At 40.8% G+C, this 16,602-nt stretch overlaps 1 protein-coding gene across 1 annotated transcript in view; it reads left to right on the top strand.

Moving 5' to 3' along the window:
• The first annotated feature begins 392 nt into the window (after positions 1 to 392).
• Positions 393 to 16,602, top strand: part of LOC129703313 (plastin-1-like) — a 78,472-nt gene continuing 62,262 nt past the window's right edge. Inside the window, exon 1 of the mRNA XM_055645672.1 lies at positions 393 to 543. The gene's annotated coding sequence lies outside the window, so the exon portion shown is untranslated. The remainder of the gene's footprint in view (positions 544 to 16,602) is intronic.

Raw genomic sequence — 16,602 nt, forward strand, 5'->3', positions numbered from 1 at the left:
ATAGTTTCGAGTCGAAAACAAAGTAAACCAAAATAAACCAAGCTAAGGTTTTATATCCGCCTATCATTTCGAACAATGCAGGACATCTATCACTGATACTCAAGTGCAGGAGATTGGTGCCTAAACCTTCAATCTCCCTATTCCCAGAAACTGCCAGGCCGAGCTAAGGCGACAATTAAAGCTGGCCGTGTTCACACGCAGAAGGAATTGCAAAACCAACATTGCAGCAAAAACGAAGAACCTGTTGTATTCATCCAGCATTTCTCCACTGAAGCAGCCGAAAGCGTTCTACAAGGGTCATAGCAACTGTTGCTGTGTGCCCCAGGGCGTTATTGGCCCGATACAACTTTCTCACCTGAGAGCCCACCTCCCTATTTGCTGTGGATCCGATTGGATCGCTCCTGTATTTGACAGCAGAGGAAGCACCTGTATACCTGGCAAGCCGTCAATCACATGAGGTCACAACAGGGCCGCTCTTTGGCCAGCTTCTCTTCTGCGGTGTGTTGTCTTGCACCTGCTTTCCACAGCGACTAGATTCACCCCGTAAGTAATATGTTTGTTCTTTTTTTTGTTTTAACACAAAGAAAACGCTTAATTGTTTAGGGAGAAAAAAATGAAGAAGTTAATTTTTTAACAAATGTAATTAGCGGTCTCGTTCCTTGTGGTCAAACGCAGCACTTGTAAAATGTTATTTCTGGGCAAGTTGATATATATTCGCAATGTTTTGAAACACTATTGAAACAACTTCTACACGCTTCATCCCGGAAGAGTTAGATTACTTTTAAGCCTTAAATTAAAGGGTTCCTAAAGATTATGGGCGGAATGTTGGTCAATGAGATGAGCTATCCGGCTATTGTTGCAAACCGGTTTATAGTTAGTGTTTCAGACCTAGCATTGTGTTCAGCGTTAATGTTACACCAATCTTTTGTTAGGCGGCTGAGTGCTCTTTTGAGGAGTTTGTAAATGTAGAGTAAATGTACTTTACTTGTTTCACTTTAACAAAACAGTTGTTTGTTCCTTATTGAACAGTCAATTCTCTATTGAATCTGCACTAAATCTATCACGTAGTTGTTTCACGGCAACAATTCTTATGTTGCTTTGAAGTGGCCTAAATTGATCTTGTGTGCACCAGCATTTTTTCCTTTTTTGATATTTTTCTCTTTTTACTGAACTTGTAATCGAGGGAATGCTTTTAAAGATATTCGTTTTAGTTGTACTTTATTCAGGTATGAGAGCCATCTAATTCAGTAAATAATCTCCATTAAAATCAGCAGTTGGAATGTCACCTTGAACTTGTGGAACAAAGCCATTCATTTTTATTTGTACATGGAAGATTAAATATGTATTCCGTGATGTATGTCGCATTGAGAGATACAGATAATATCTACAGCAGAGTGAGGTAGTAGACATATTGGGCTTGTGTGTTGTGAGCTTCTGTACCTGACTTTGCTGATTTTTTTAATCTTTTGCTGTTATTGCGTAGTGAAAAAATAACTTGTTAACAGGAAAAAAAGAGAACCTAGTTATAGAAAATGTGCGACCACTTCCCCCTCTTCAATTAGCTCCGTTCATGCCCCCTGCACGATGTTCCGAGGCACTTTATGGCATCTTCAAATGCAGAAAAAACATGGCAGATTGATTGCATGCAGCAATGTCAACATTTAAAAAATGCCAATGGTGGAAAACTAAAATAAAAATATTGTTTGTGGAACGTGAAATGCTTAATGTTTCAGGTCAGAATTGGGAAAGAAGGATTTTGTTTTTTAAATTGCAATTTAAGTGCTGAGAATATAGCAGGGAAAATGGTTGGACAAATCAAATTATCTATGGTCCAGGGAGTTCAGGATAAATGGGTGAATGGAAAGATGATAATGACCAGATAATATGGGGTTTTTTTTGCGAGTGGCTAATCTTGACCACGATATTGCAGGTAACTTGATAGCTGACTATATTTTAGATTCTTTGAGATTAACAGCACAAAAACAGTCTCACCATGCCCCATATTGGCTCTGTATTCTTCTTGTCTAGATCTTTCTTGAATGTTTTGAGAGTAAACTTTCTTTCTAAAATTAAGAGCTTCTTTTCAGTGGCTCTCTGGGGAGTACTTCAACTCAGCATCTTTGAAGCAGGTGAGAATGATCATTTATCTGCCAAGAGCATTTCTAATGATGTAATATTGGTGGTATCTATAACTAAAAGTCTCATCTGATGCGCATTTGATAAGGTCCCACATAGGAGATTAGTGGGCAAAATTAGGGCACATGGTGTTGGGGGTAGAGTGCTGACATGGATAAAGAAGTGGTTGGCAGACAGGAAACAAAGAGTAGGGATTAACGGGTCCCTTTCAGAATGGCAGGTGGTGACTAGTGGGCTACCGCAAGGCTTGGTGCTGGGACTGCAGCTATTTACAATATAGTGGCTTGCAAAAGTATGCACACTTTTCAGTTTTTTATTTGTAAAAAAAAATTGAAAATTTGAAAACCATTTTCCTTCCACTTCACAATTATGCACCACTTTGTGTTGGTCTATCACATAAAATACGTTTACGTTTGTGGTTGTAACGTGACAAAATGTGGAAAAGTTCAAGGGGTATGAATACTTTTGCAAGCCACTGTATATCAATGATTTGGATGAAGGGATTCAAAGTAACATTAGCAAATTTGCAGATGACACAAAGCTGGATGGCAGTGTGAATTGTGAGGAGGATTCTATGAGAATGCAGGGTAAAACTTGGGCAGGTTGGGTGAGTGGGCAGATGAAGTTTAATGCGGATAAATGTGAGGTTATCCACTTTGGTAGCAAAAACAGGAGGCAGATTACTATCTAAATGGCGTCAAGTTGGGAAAACGGGAAGTACAACAGGATCGGGGGGTCTTTGTACATCAGCCTATGACAGTAAACATGCAGGTACAGCAGGCAGTGAAGAAAGTGAATGGCATGTTGGCCTTTATATTTAAAAAAAAAAAAAAAAAAGATTGAATATAGGAGCAAAGAGGTCCTTCTGCAGTTGTACAGAGCCCTAGTGAGACCACACCTGGAGTATTGTGTGCAATTTTGGTCCCCTAATTTGAGGAAGGACATTCTTGCTATTGAGGGAGTGCAGCATAGGTTTACAAGGTTAATTCCCAGGATGGCTGGACTGTCATATGCCAAGAGAATGGAGCAGCTGGGCTTGTACAGTCTGGAGTTTAGAAGGATGAGAGGAGATCTCATTGAAACATATAAGATTGTTAAGGGTTTGGACACGATAGAGGCAGGAAATGGGTTGGGCAAGTCCAGAACCAGGAGCCACAGTTTAAGAATAAAGAGTAAGCCAGTACTATGGGCACTATCTCCAGATAATCTAAATTAATTGGCAGGATAAGCAAACTAATGTGTGCTTTGTCTCCCAGGCTGTTATCTGCAGTAGAAAGGCATTGATCTTCCTCCACAATCTCCAAACTCTGGTGAAAGATGGAAAGTGTTGGTGTTAAGGCAGTTATAAAATAGAGAAAATTAACTTTACTAAGGGGTGTATTCTTATCATATCCCTCAAGAAATATGAATTCACTTTCTAAATGGTTTGTTAATGTAATCTCAGCACAGTTCTCAAGATTTTTCATTTGTGTACTCAAATGGAATTTAGAATAACTTAAAGCAGTGAATCACTGCTCTCACTTGACAGAAACATTTTCTTTTATCCTGCATCTGGATAGATGAACAGAGTAGCTTAATGGAAGTCGGGAACATTTGAAGACAATGGAGATAGGAAAACGAGGGAATTTGGTGAACAGGAATTTTGTAAGGCAGTGTGGGATGGGCTGTGGTTGGGTGGATCATGGAGTTGGTGATCATAGGATCCACTACTATAGATAGAGGACAAAGATAATTCCTTCAATTGGAGTAATGTGGAGAGCCTGTAAATGGCAGAAAGGGACTGGTGCTTTGTTTGAGGGATTGGCAGAGGGAGGAGGTGTTGAATGTGGTTCAATTCATGTAATATGGAGTGCTTTGGAAGAGGTTTCGAACTGGGGGCTACTGCTCGTATCTCATTTGTGTTGTGCAAATTCCTAAAGCCTGCTAATCTTGTTAACTTTAAACTAGACTTCAAGTTACCCTGAGGGAGTATATTTTGGAGATTGCAGTGGGGTATCCAGCAAAGCAGGGTGCAGTTATGCCACATGAATCATTACAGCACAATTGGCATTGGTGGCATCTGCAATAAAATGGCGGCGGCGCGGGCACACCGCGACGCCCTGTGTCTCCCTAGAAATGCATTTTGTTGTCTCTGTACTGTACACTGACAATGACAATTAAATTGAATCTGAATCTGAATCTGATCTGAATAGACAAGGGATGCATTGTTAAATTTCAAATTGTTCAATCTTCTGTCATGATGGGGAAATAATATGAACTTTGTGATAACCAGTTAGTCCCAAAGAAAGTAATTAAATCCCAGATTACACCTGAGGCTCTTTTATAATTGGCCCAATGCCCTGGCAAATAGATGACATCAATGCTACATTTTTTTTAATTAAGTCTTAGCCTTTTACCATATAAAACTGCAATTTATGAATGTGATTTGATTAGAACATGGAACAATAGAGCACCAGAACAGGCCCTTTGGCCCACAATCTCGGAGCTGAATATGATGCCAAGATCATCGCTTATCTGCGTGTCGATAATCCAAATCCTTCCATTCCCTGCATATTTATATGCTTATCCAATAGTCTCTTAATACTATTGAATCTGCCTCAACTACCAACCCTGTCAGTGTGTTCCAGGTACTTGCCATCCTCTGTAAAAATAAAAAAAAAATAAAAAAATTGCCCCACACATCTCCTTTAAACATGGCCCCTCCACCTTAAAACTATGCCCTCTAGTGTTTGATTTTTTTCCATCCTGGGGGAAAATGCTTCTGACTGTTTACCTTATCTATGCCTCTCCTAATTGTATATACTTGTATCAGGACTCCCTGCAACTTTTGGCGTTCCAGAGAAAACAATCCAAATCTGTCCAACTTCTCCCTATAGCTAACACTCCCTAATCCCGGCATCATTCTGTTGAACCTCCTCTGCACCCTTTCCAAATACTCCACATGCTTCCTGTAATTGGGCAAATAGAACTGCACATCATACCGCAAATGTGGCCTAACCAAAGTCCTATAAAACCATTATGTGTTTCTCCAGCCCTGTCCTATGAATGCACGCATAACATGCCTTCTTAACCAAACCAATATCAATAAGATCATGATGTTTCCTGCTTTCAACCTTTGATTACTTGGATTAGCATGCGTATAATTCAGAAATAATCTTGCATCATTTTATGATGCTTATGCATTCTAAATTATTTTAATATGAAACAACTCAGCACATAACTCCAAGTTAACAGAGAATAAAGTTTAAACACAAGGGTAAAGGTGAACCAGAGATTAGGGCCTGAAGTGAGGGAAGGCCAATTTCAATATCGTAAGATGGAACCTGGAAAAGGTAGACTGGGAGCAGCTAATTGTTGGTAGGGCTACATCTGACAAATGGGAGACATTCGAAAGTAGAATGATGAGAGTTTACAACTAATATGCCCCCATGGGAGTGAAAGGTGAGGACATTAAGTCCAAGATGTTGAGGATCAGAAGAGCTAGATGTTAAGGATCTGAAGAGTTGGAGTGGGAAGGAAACATTAGACAGGTGTAGAGCCCATTGACTTAATGGCAGATTTTGAACCAGAAAATGTATCTTAAATGAATACTTCTGAAGATAGACACAGTGCTGGAGTAACTCAGTGGGACAGGCAGCATATCTGGAGAAAAATAATGGGTGATGTTTCAGGTTGGGACCTTCAGACTCCAGATTGAGAATACTTCTGATCTATATTCAATTAACAGAGGGCACTGTAGTTTGAAAATCCATGGAGGAAGAAAATGCAATTTTGGAATGTGTTAGCATTTAAAAAGTATTAGATGTCTTGGTGGATTTGAAGGTGGATAAATTCCCAGGGATGGATGATCTATTGGGGCCTCAGCAATTTCCTCGCAGGTGCTATGGGAGGCAAGGGATGATATTGCTGGGAGTACTAAATAGAGATTTGTTCAATCTACGTGGGTTGTGGGTGAGCTGCCAGATTGGTGGAGGGTAGCTAACGTGATATTTTTACTTGAGAAGGATAGCAGGGATGAGCCACTTATTTATGGACCAATGTGGCTAGTGTTGGTGGTAGAGAAGATATTGGAAAAATGTCTTCAGGACAGAATTATTCCACACTTGGAATGTCAGAGGTAATTAGTGTGGGTACTTGGGGAGATCCTGCCTGACCAATTTGCATGATTCTTTCAAAGATAAGAAATGTATGGTTGATGTTGTTAACTTGGACTTTGACAGGGTCCCAAAAGGTTTGAGTCCATGGGATCCATAGTAAATTGGTTCAAAAATTAAAAAGGCAATAATCCAGGGGCCATACTTACTTGCTTTCCTTGCCTTAATAGCAAATATTTTGGTTAGTTTGAGCATGATCTGGCCAAGACTCATGCAGATGTGTGATGGAATTCTCAAGTTCATGTGATGACAGATTTCACGAGTTTAGCTAAAATAGTCCAAATGACAACCTACTTATGTATAGGAAGGAGTTTCAGGTGCTGGTTTACACCAAAGATAGATACAAAATACTGGAGTAATTTGGCGGACAAGGCAACATCTCTGGAGAAAAAGAATAGGTGACGTCACCTAATCCTTTTCTCCAGAGTTGCTGCCTGACCTGCCAAGTTATTCCAGTATTTTGTCTATATTCGGTGGCAACCTAAGTAAATGGACTGATGAAATGGCAGGAATAACACTGTCATAAAGTATCTTGATTATAGATGGTTCCTTATCCAGTCTGGTCTGTTTTTGTAACGAGTGTTTGTAGTGGAGTTCTTGATAGGATTGCTTTAAATGCTTTAAAATCTGTCTTAAGGTTTCTTCAATTACCTTTGCAGTATTCGGGGATTAGAGCAGGAATTTGTGACATGCACAGAAAACTTCCTAAAAGGCTGCAGTATGGGAATAGATAATCTTGACGTATGACTCGCTGAATGAGTCTTGGCATAGTTTGTATAATTCTGGGCCATACAGTGCAAACAAAAACAATAGGTGCGGGAGTAAGCCATTCGACCCTTCGAGCCAGCACCGCCATTCAATGTGATCATGGCTGATCATCCCCAATGAGTACCCCATTCCTGCCTTCTCCCCATATTCCTTGACTCTGCTATCTTTAAGAGCCCTATCTAGCTCTCTCTTGAAAGTATCCAGAGAACCGGCCTCCACCGTTCTCCGAGCAGAGAATTCTACAGACTCACAACTCTCTGAGGAAAAAGTGTTTCCTCGTCTCCGTTCTAAATGGATTACCCCTTATTCTTAAACTGTGGTCCCTGGCTCTGGACTCCCCGAACATCGGGAATATATTTCCTGCCTCTAACGTATCCAAACCCTTGATAATCGTGTATGTTTCAATAAGATCCCCTCTCATCCTAAATTCCAGAGTATACAAGACCAGCCTCTCCATTCTCTCAGCATATGACAGTCCCGCCATCCCGGAAATTAACCTTGTAAACCTACGCTGCATTCCCACAATAGCAAGAATGTCCTTCCTCAAATTAAAGGACCAAAACTGCACACAATACTCCAGGTGTGGTCTCACTAGGGCCCTATACAACTGCAGAAGGACATCTTTGCTCATATACTCAACTCCTCTTGTTATAAAGGCCAACATGCCATTTGCTTTCTTCACTGCCTGCTGTATCTGCATGCTTACTTTCATTAACAAGGACCCTCAGATCCTGTTGTACTTCCCCTTTTCCCAACTTGACACCATTTAGATAATCTGCCTTCCTGTTTTTGCTACCAAAGTGGATAACCTCACATCTATCCACATTAAACTGCATCCGCCATGCATCTGCCCACTCGCCCAACCTGTCCAAGTCGCCCTGCCTCCTCACAGTTCACACTGCCACCCAGTTTTATGTCATCTGCAAATTTGCTAAATACAGGTGCAGTACAGGGGTGTAGAGAGGGGTAGGGGGTGGAGAGGGGCAGAGAAGGAGGGGGTAGAGACCCTACCCCATCTCCCTCTTTTCCCTCCTCTCCTTACTCCCATTCCCTGCCCCAGGGCCTACCCCAGGTTGTAGAGCAGCGCCAGGGCCTGGACAGCTTGAGAGCCCATTGGGATTTGTGCACTATGCGAGGCATTGTGACATCATCACTGGACGCTCTCTGAGAAAGTGGTTTTGGCTTTTTTTTTAAACTTTAAGTCATGAATAACTTCAGAAATATAGGTCGGAATGTGATGGGAAGATGTTTATTGCTTCAGTGGGAAAAATGTGAGTAGAATATGTGAAATGGGAAGGCTGTGGCCTAGCATTTGGAAGAAAATAGGAAAATCAGAGCAGAGTGACACATTGTCGGCACAAACAAAGATTTTTAGTAATATAGATGCTGAATGGAAGGACATCAAAACCATGCCAAATGATTTTACTGTTTAAGAAAGAACTGCAGATGCTGGAAAAATCAAAGGTAGACAAAAATGCTGGTGAAACTCAGTGGGTGAGGCAGCATCTATGGAGTGAAGGAAAAGGTGACGTTTTGGGTTGAGACCCTTCTTCAGACTGAAGCTTACCAAGGCCTGATGTCAATGTCCAGCTATATTTGTATTACCAGTATACTGACAATTTATTTGAAAAAAAAAAAAAATTCTCCGTTGTGGTCAGTCCCCAAGGTAGAGGATGACGTGCTTCCAATCCAAGTCGAAGGAATAGAAGATTTTCCCCAGCTCCCATGAATTATTTTTTAATGGGGTGGCAGAGGTACAATAGCCTACTGGCTAATAACTTGTAAAGTTCAGCAATCTAAAAGGTTTCAACATTTGAAGTTGGTCGATTAATTGTAAATGGCCAGATGAGTAGCAATTGTGCTGTAAAAGCGCCCTCTCCCTGGGGAAAGTTAACTTTGCAAGCTATTAGCCAGTGGGCTATTGTACCTCTGCCACCCCCTGGCTTTGGGGAAGAAAGTTATTCTTGATAATGGCTGTGAATTAAATTATGGAAATCAACTTTGCCAAATGTAGCTCTGATAATTCTATTTGAAACAGTCTATTTTGGGGGAAAAAAAATTATATTCTACAGACTGATTCATTAAATAATTGTGATTTATTGCCAAGTGAATAAATTCATTTGTGAGATAAACAGAGGTCATCTTGTTCAGCAATTAATGTGGCTCGGGGTTCTATTGGGTTTTAGATCATAAGAGGAAAATAGACCAAATAATGCATTAATTTTGTTCTTTTTTTATTTTTATTTTATTTATTTTTATTAGAAGTACGGTAAGTTACAATAATACACAACACATATGTCTTAATACATTTTTTGTACCGCTTCATTTTTTGAGCTTTAAGAAAAAGATAGAAGTAAGGAAAGTGCGCAAGAGTCGTGAAGGTGCAAGAGAGTGTTGGGAAAAGAAAGCCCCTTAGAAAAGAAATTAGAGAAGGAAGTAAAGAAAGAAAGTAGACCCTAGAAAAGAAGGAAAAAGAAAGGAGAAACAATCGCTCTATTATAACTAAACTCCGCAGAAAGGGGACTACCAACCAAGTCTGTTTTTGTTGTTTTACCCCCGTTGCCAGATCCAGATGCCATTTATTTATTTTTAAAATGACTATTGCACCTCATGCTTGTAATAGTTCCAAAAACGTAGACCACATCTTTTGGAATTGGTCTGCTTTACCTGCTAAGAGGAATCTCATCTCTTCCAGATGTAGTGTTTCAAACATACTTGATATCCACATTTTTATTGTTGGTGTGGGCGCATTTCTCCAGAATTTAAGTATGAGCTTTTTTCCCCATTATTAGCCCGTAATTGAGTAAATTCTTCTGAAACGCGTTTAGTTCAGGGTTACCTTCCGATATTCAAAAAATGATCCATTCTGGTTTTGGTGCCAGTTTTATTTTGATTAATTTTGTAAAGATATCAAATATTTTATACCATAATTTTTTGGATTTTTGTACAAAAAACAAAAGAATGCACTATGGTAGCTTCTTGACACAGACATTTATCACAGATGGGTGAGACATTAGGGAAGAGTTTATTTATTTTAGTTTTTTAATAATATAGTCTATGTAATGTTTTGAATTGGATGAGAGTATGTCGTATGTTGATTGAACATTTATGCACTTGTAGTAAGTGATTATCCCAGCTCTCTTTTGAAATTTTTATAGCTAATTCTTGTTCCCAGTCTCATCTAATTCCATCAGTTGTGGGTATTTCTATGTTTAAGATGATGCTATATAGGTACGATATTAGATTAGCTGATTCCGCCTTTGTCTTCATTGCTTCATCCAGTAAGTCGGTAGGCATATTATGATAGTCTCTTGTATATTTTTTCAGATAATCACGAATTTGAAGATATTTAAAATATTGATTATTTTTCAAATTATATTTCAGTTGTAGTTGTTGAAATGATAGTAATTTTCCCAATTCATACAGATCTTCGAGCGTTTTGATTCCCATTCTTTCCCATTGTATAAATGATTTGTCTATAATTGATGGTTTAAACGATGGATTATTAACTATTGGTATTAAAAGAGATAGGTTTCTTAATTTTAGATTCTGTTTTATTTGTTTCCATGTTCTAGTTGTGCTATGTATAATTGGATTTTTATTATTATTTTTGTTATTCACATATATTGGTGAGAGGAGAGTCGCTCCTATATTACACGGAGAGCAGTCCCCTCTTTCCATTACAATCTAGTCCACCTGCTGGGCAGAGTTGTCCAGCAGGTGAATCATATTTTTAATATTTACTGCCCAATTATAATACTTAAATTAGGGAGCGCAAGACCCCCCAACTCTTTTCGCTAAACCCCCTCCCAACGAAAAGAGCATTAATTTTGTTCATCGGAACGGAATGCTGGGGGCAAATCCAGTGTTTATTTTTATTTGGCACTTAATTTTGTCTTTCCTCAATGTAAAGTGATCCAGTTTGTTAAGTCATTATGGTTGAGTTGGTCTCTTGTTTCCTCTCTTGGGCTCCTGCACTACTTCATCCAACCAATTTTATCCTCAAATATATTTGGAATTTTGTAGAAAGGCTGCACACCTCCTGAACGGAATAACGAATGGCTTGTGAGGAGAAAATGGCTTGGAGTTCTTTATAACAATGTGCAAAATGATACTTGCTAGTCAAATGTAACAAAAACAGTAATTCTACTATAAATTGAGAGAAAGGACATAAAGTGCTGGAGTAACTCAGCGGGACAAGCTGCATCTCTGGTGATCCTGGATAGATGATGTTTTGGGAAATGTCACCTATCCATGTTCTTCAGAGATGCTGCCTGTCCTGCTGAGTTACTCCAGCACTTTGTGTCATTTTGTATAAACCAGCATCTGCAGTTCCTTTGTTTCTATAAATTAATTGGGTTTGTTGTTGAAGATCAAAGGGATTTTAAGGCACAGGTTCAAGCCAGTCCTTTTAATAGAACCTGTGGAGGAGCTAATTTAAAAAAACAAAATAATTAGGTTGTGTGGATGGAATTTACCTTTGTGACATTACATTAGTGCATTGAGAGGCCCCTGGCTGACTTCACTCAAAAAGCAGATACTCCTTTAGTAATAATTGGAATCATTAAGTGCGTAGAAGGGAAAAGATACTGGACATTTCACACTGGGTATCATTTGCTGGGTTTTTTTCTCTGATTTTAATCTATCTTGAATTACTCGGGAGTCTACACGGCAAAGGTGCCAATTAACAGTTCATTATCAAAATGATCATTTGGTGCCACCGTGTTTCTTTCACAGTAATCTGCTTCAACAAGACTTGTATTTTACCAGATTTAATGAATAAGAATTTCAAGTCAAGGTGAGTTCATTCTTCTGATCACGAGTACAGTGAGGAATACACACAATGACAACCTTGCTTTCAGCAGCATCACAGGCACACAGACTCGGAGTGTACGCTGATTTAAAAAAAAAAAAACCATAAGTTCTGCAAAAGGAAAGACTGCAGAAAAAACATTAGCGCAAAACACAATTAGAAAAAAAGTCAATTGTAATGCACGAGGTGGTCTGTAGTGTTCGGTTACTAATGTAGAATTATGGGGCTGTCCCACTGTACAAGTTAATTCAAGAATTCTCCCAAGTTTCCTCTGATTCGAACTCGGAGAATTACGGTAATAGCCGCTTGTAGGTACGAGTCTTCCCGAGCTTACGGCGTTTCCTGAGTACCTGCCATTAGCGTTATGAGCAGCTAAGAGACGTCCCGAGCTCCGACGTACCCGCTACGTACCTTCTCCGTGCTTCCACGAGTTTGATTTTTTTTTTTAAACTCGGGAGAGCTCTTGGGTGAACTCTTACAGTGGGACAGGCCCATTAGGGTTGTGCAGATCAGTTCAAGAGCCTGATGTTTGTAGGAACATAAATGCTCCTAAATATGATGGTGTGGGACATCAAGGCTTGTGTGCCTTCTACCCAATGGTAGCAGTGAGAAGAGTCATTGCCCAGATCGTGGGGAACCTTGATGATAGATATTGTTTCATCTCAAGAGCGGAACTCGCTATCAAAACATGGAGGGGGTGGGGGACACAATTTTTTGGCGGCCACGCGCGCATGGGCACACTCGCACACATGCGCGAGGCTTCGGAGGCTCAATCCAGCGCTAAAAACGGAGATTTTAAAATTGGGATGACAAAAACTTGGGGGGGATGTCCCCCACCTCTCAAAACATGGGGGGGGGGACGTGTCCCCCTCTGGCCCCTCCCTGGGTTTTCCACCCCTGTCTCATCTAGATGTTTTTGATGGCAGGGAGGGATGTGCTTGTAACAGACTAGGTTGAGTCCACCACTCTCTGCAGCCTTATCTGTTCCTGTGCATTGGAAATGCTGCACAAGCCAATGATAAAATCAGCCAGAATTTTAACAGTAAATTGATTTTACAAACACAAAATAAAATTTTGTTCAAACAACAAATGTCAAGAGTTTTTGTAAATTCTGGTTCTCATGTTGCTGGGTTTTTTTCTGATATGAAGGGATTCTTTTCCAGTTGGAAGGAATGATTGTGATTTAGGTGATGGGTTGAGGTGGTGACAAGAACAAGAACCTTGGCATTGAGAAGACTTTCTTTATCTAGGGATGATTCTCCCTTTAGTTGGATTGAAGATGCCTTACTTTCATGCTGGTTCTGTGAATTCTAATATGACTGATTAGGTCAATGTAAAACACCTAGATTATATCGTAAGTGGGGCAAGAAGCTCTTGATAGAACACTGCAGGCAAGTGGGTCATTTGTGAAGTGAAGTGCAGGCATCATTTATGCTGGGCTTCTGTACGCTGCCAATGCAGGGACTTGAAGTTCTTCAAACCATCCTGAATGAACCTTTTCTCCATGTGAACAGCAATGGTCCAGGAATTCTCAGGTGACAGTGAGAATGTTTTATTTTCTCAAGAAGATTTTTAAGGACATGCGAATATGTTCCGTTCCTCATCTATGTCATTGCCTGGAATAATGTGTCTATTTTGAGGATCTGCTCACAGGCACTCCAACAATGTAGCCTACTCAATGGAGACCACTAAATGTAATTGGGCTGACCAACACTGCTCTGAGTGTTGGTCTTGGAGCAGAAGCTGGTATTTGTTTTAATGTTCTGCTGGTGTACTTGGAGAATTCTTCTGGGAATATTGCAGAGGTGTATTTCCTCTGTGCCCTGAGATATCTACTGTAGATTGTCCTATCTCGGAGGTTTACAGGAAAGCAATGATCACTGTTGCCTGGTAGATTAAAAGTTTGTGCCAATCTGAGATCTAGATCCTCAAACAGCCAAAAGCAATGCTGACGCACTCAAGGTGATGATGAATTTCTTCATTGATGTTATGATGAAGTGGGGAATCTCAAGATATGGCTGGATCATCCAAGGTCTACACCTATTCTATCTTTATCAGAGTATGTTTTGAACATTGGTATAGGAGAATCTGAAAAAGATCAGTCATGATCTTTGAATGGCACAGCAGGCTAGATTACCTACTTTTAACTCTTACATTCTGAGTAAGGCCCATCTTGTATGCTTCAAGGAATGGGCTGGTGATGAGTTAGAGCTTGGGCTTTGAACGTGTCTTCTACTGAATGACTGTTGCCTGGGTGATATTGGTTCTGGGGTGGTGGCAATACGTATTATCCAATTAGTCCTCCAGATTCTTTCCACTACTTGCTTTACACTGATTTGCACAGAAATTGCATCTGCTTGGACCTATTGTTTAAGGTGACAACTTGCAAGCAAACAAAATTGAAATAATTTCTGCAGGCTGTCAAATTCAAGGAATCTATTCCACCCACATTCCCCCCTGATTGACACTCAAAGATTTTAAAGTGGTTGAACCATTGAACTCGTATTATAATTGTCATAAAGATATCATGTAGTTCCTTGAATGATTATTGATATACAGGAATCACTGATTTGCTTGCAGAAATGCTGATGAGTACAAAAATAATGTATTTCCTGAAGCAACTGGAAGGATGTTTAGATGAATGCATATGCGTTTAGTTTGTCACAAGTCCACAGTGGGTCATTAAAGCCATGCAAGTTTGATTCGTAATCTATATGCAAAGTATTTCATGCAATAAAATAGCAAAACTGCCTACATTACAGGAATTTAGTTTTAATAGGTTATTATTGTAGAATGCACTTCGACATTGGCTGCAGCTGCAAATCGTGTGTTGTACATCTGTGCATCTGATATTAAAAGATGCCTCTCAATATTTTTGCATTGAAAATAATAAAGTTGCCTGAAGACTTTTTTTGTATAAACCCTGCGTTTTGGTCTCCATTGTTCGATTGAAAGATACCGCATTAATACAGGCCCTTCAGCCCACTGAGTTTGTGCTGACCATCGCAGTTCACACTAGTTCTTGGTTATCCCACTTTCACATCCCCTCCCTATACACTGGGTGCAATTTACAAATGCAGCCAAATTACCTACAGACCGCACGTCTTTGGCATGCAGGAGGATACTGGAGCACCTGAAGAAAACCCATGTGGTCACAGGGAGAATGTGTATACTCCAAAGTCAAAGTAGTAGCCTTTATTGTCATTCAGACCTTGCGGTCTGAACAAAATTTTGTTGCCTTGCAGTCCTACATATAGTAAAAATGACAAAAACGCGTATTAACATCTACCACAGTGAGTTCACCAGGCACCTCCTCACTGTGAAGGAAGGCAAAAATCTTAAGTCTTTGTTTCTTCCTTTCTTAATCTCCCTCTGCGCCGAGGCGATCTAGGCTTCGGATGTTGTGACCCTGTCTGGCGATGGTAAGTAATGTCAGTTCCGTGGCTCCACCTAGACTGCAGCAGAGGTCAGGATTGAACCCGGGTCTCTGGCGCTATGAGGCAACAAATCTTTCAGCTGCGCTACCGTGCTAACCTAACATTTGATGGTCTTTGTTTTCCTGATGTAGTATGTGTTCTAAAGTTACTTTACACATTACCTAGAGTCTGAAAAGGAAGGAAGATGGGGAGTGCAATGTAGAACCAGGGAGAGGGATGATAAAAGATTCAACAGTCAAAACAAGAATATCAGATTCAGATTCAATTTTAATTGTCATTGTCAGTGTACAGTACAGAGACAACGAAATGCATTTAGCATCTCCCTTGAAGAGCGACATAGCAAACGATTTGAATAAAAAAAAAAAATAATAAGTGTCCTGGGGGGGGGGGGGGGTGGTGATTGGCAGTCATCGAGGTACGTTGTTGAGTAGAGTGACAGCCGCCGGCTGTTCCTCGACCTGCTGGTTCGGCAACGGAGAGACCTGTAGCGCCTCCCGGATGGTAGGAGGGTAAACAGTCCATGGTTGGGGTGAGAGCAGTCCTTGGCGATGCTGAGCGCCCTCCGCAGACAGCGCTTGCTTTGGACAGACTCAATGGAGGGGAGCGTGGAACCGGTGATGCGTTGGGCAATTTTCACCACTCTCTGCAATGCCTTCCGGTCGGAGACAGAGCAGTTGCCATACCATACTGTGATGCAGTTGGTAAGGATGCTCTCGATGGTGCAGCGGTAGAAGTTCACCAGGATCTGAGGAGACAGATGGACCTTCTTCAGTCTCCTCAGGAAGAAGAGACGCTGATGAGCCTTCTTGATCAGAGTAGAGGTATTGTGGGTCCAAGAGAGGTCATCGGAGATGTTGACTCCCAGGAACCTGAAGCTAGAAACACGTTCCACCTCCGTCCCGTTAATGTGGATGGGGGTGTGCGTGCCACCTCTGGACTTCCTGAAGTCTACAATGAGCTCCTTGGTCTTCTTGGAGTTAAGGGCCAGGTTGTTGTCAGTGCACCATGCTGCTAAGTGCTGGACCTCCTCCCTGTAGGCCAGCTCATCGTTGTTGCTGATGAGGCCAATCACCATTGTATCATCTGCATACTTGATGATGGTGTTAGTACCATGTACAGGTGTGCAGTCATAGGTGAAGAGGGAGTAGAGGAGGGGGCTCAGCACACAGCCCTGAGGAACGCCGGTGTTCAGGGTGAGGGTTGAAGAGGTGTGCTTGTCTAACCTCACAGACTGGGGTCTGTTGGTTAGAAAGTCCAGTATCCAGTTGCAGAGGGAGGGGTCGATGCCCAGGTT

This window comes from Leucoraja erinacea, chromosome 14, assembly GCF_028641065.1.
Source record: "Leucoraja erinacea ecotype New England chromosome 14, Leri_hhj_1, whole genome shotgun sequence".
NCBI classification, from domain to species: domain Eukaryota; kingdom Metazoa; phylum Chordata; class Chondrichthyes; order Rajiformes; family Rajidae; genus Leucoraja; species Leucoraja erinaceus.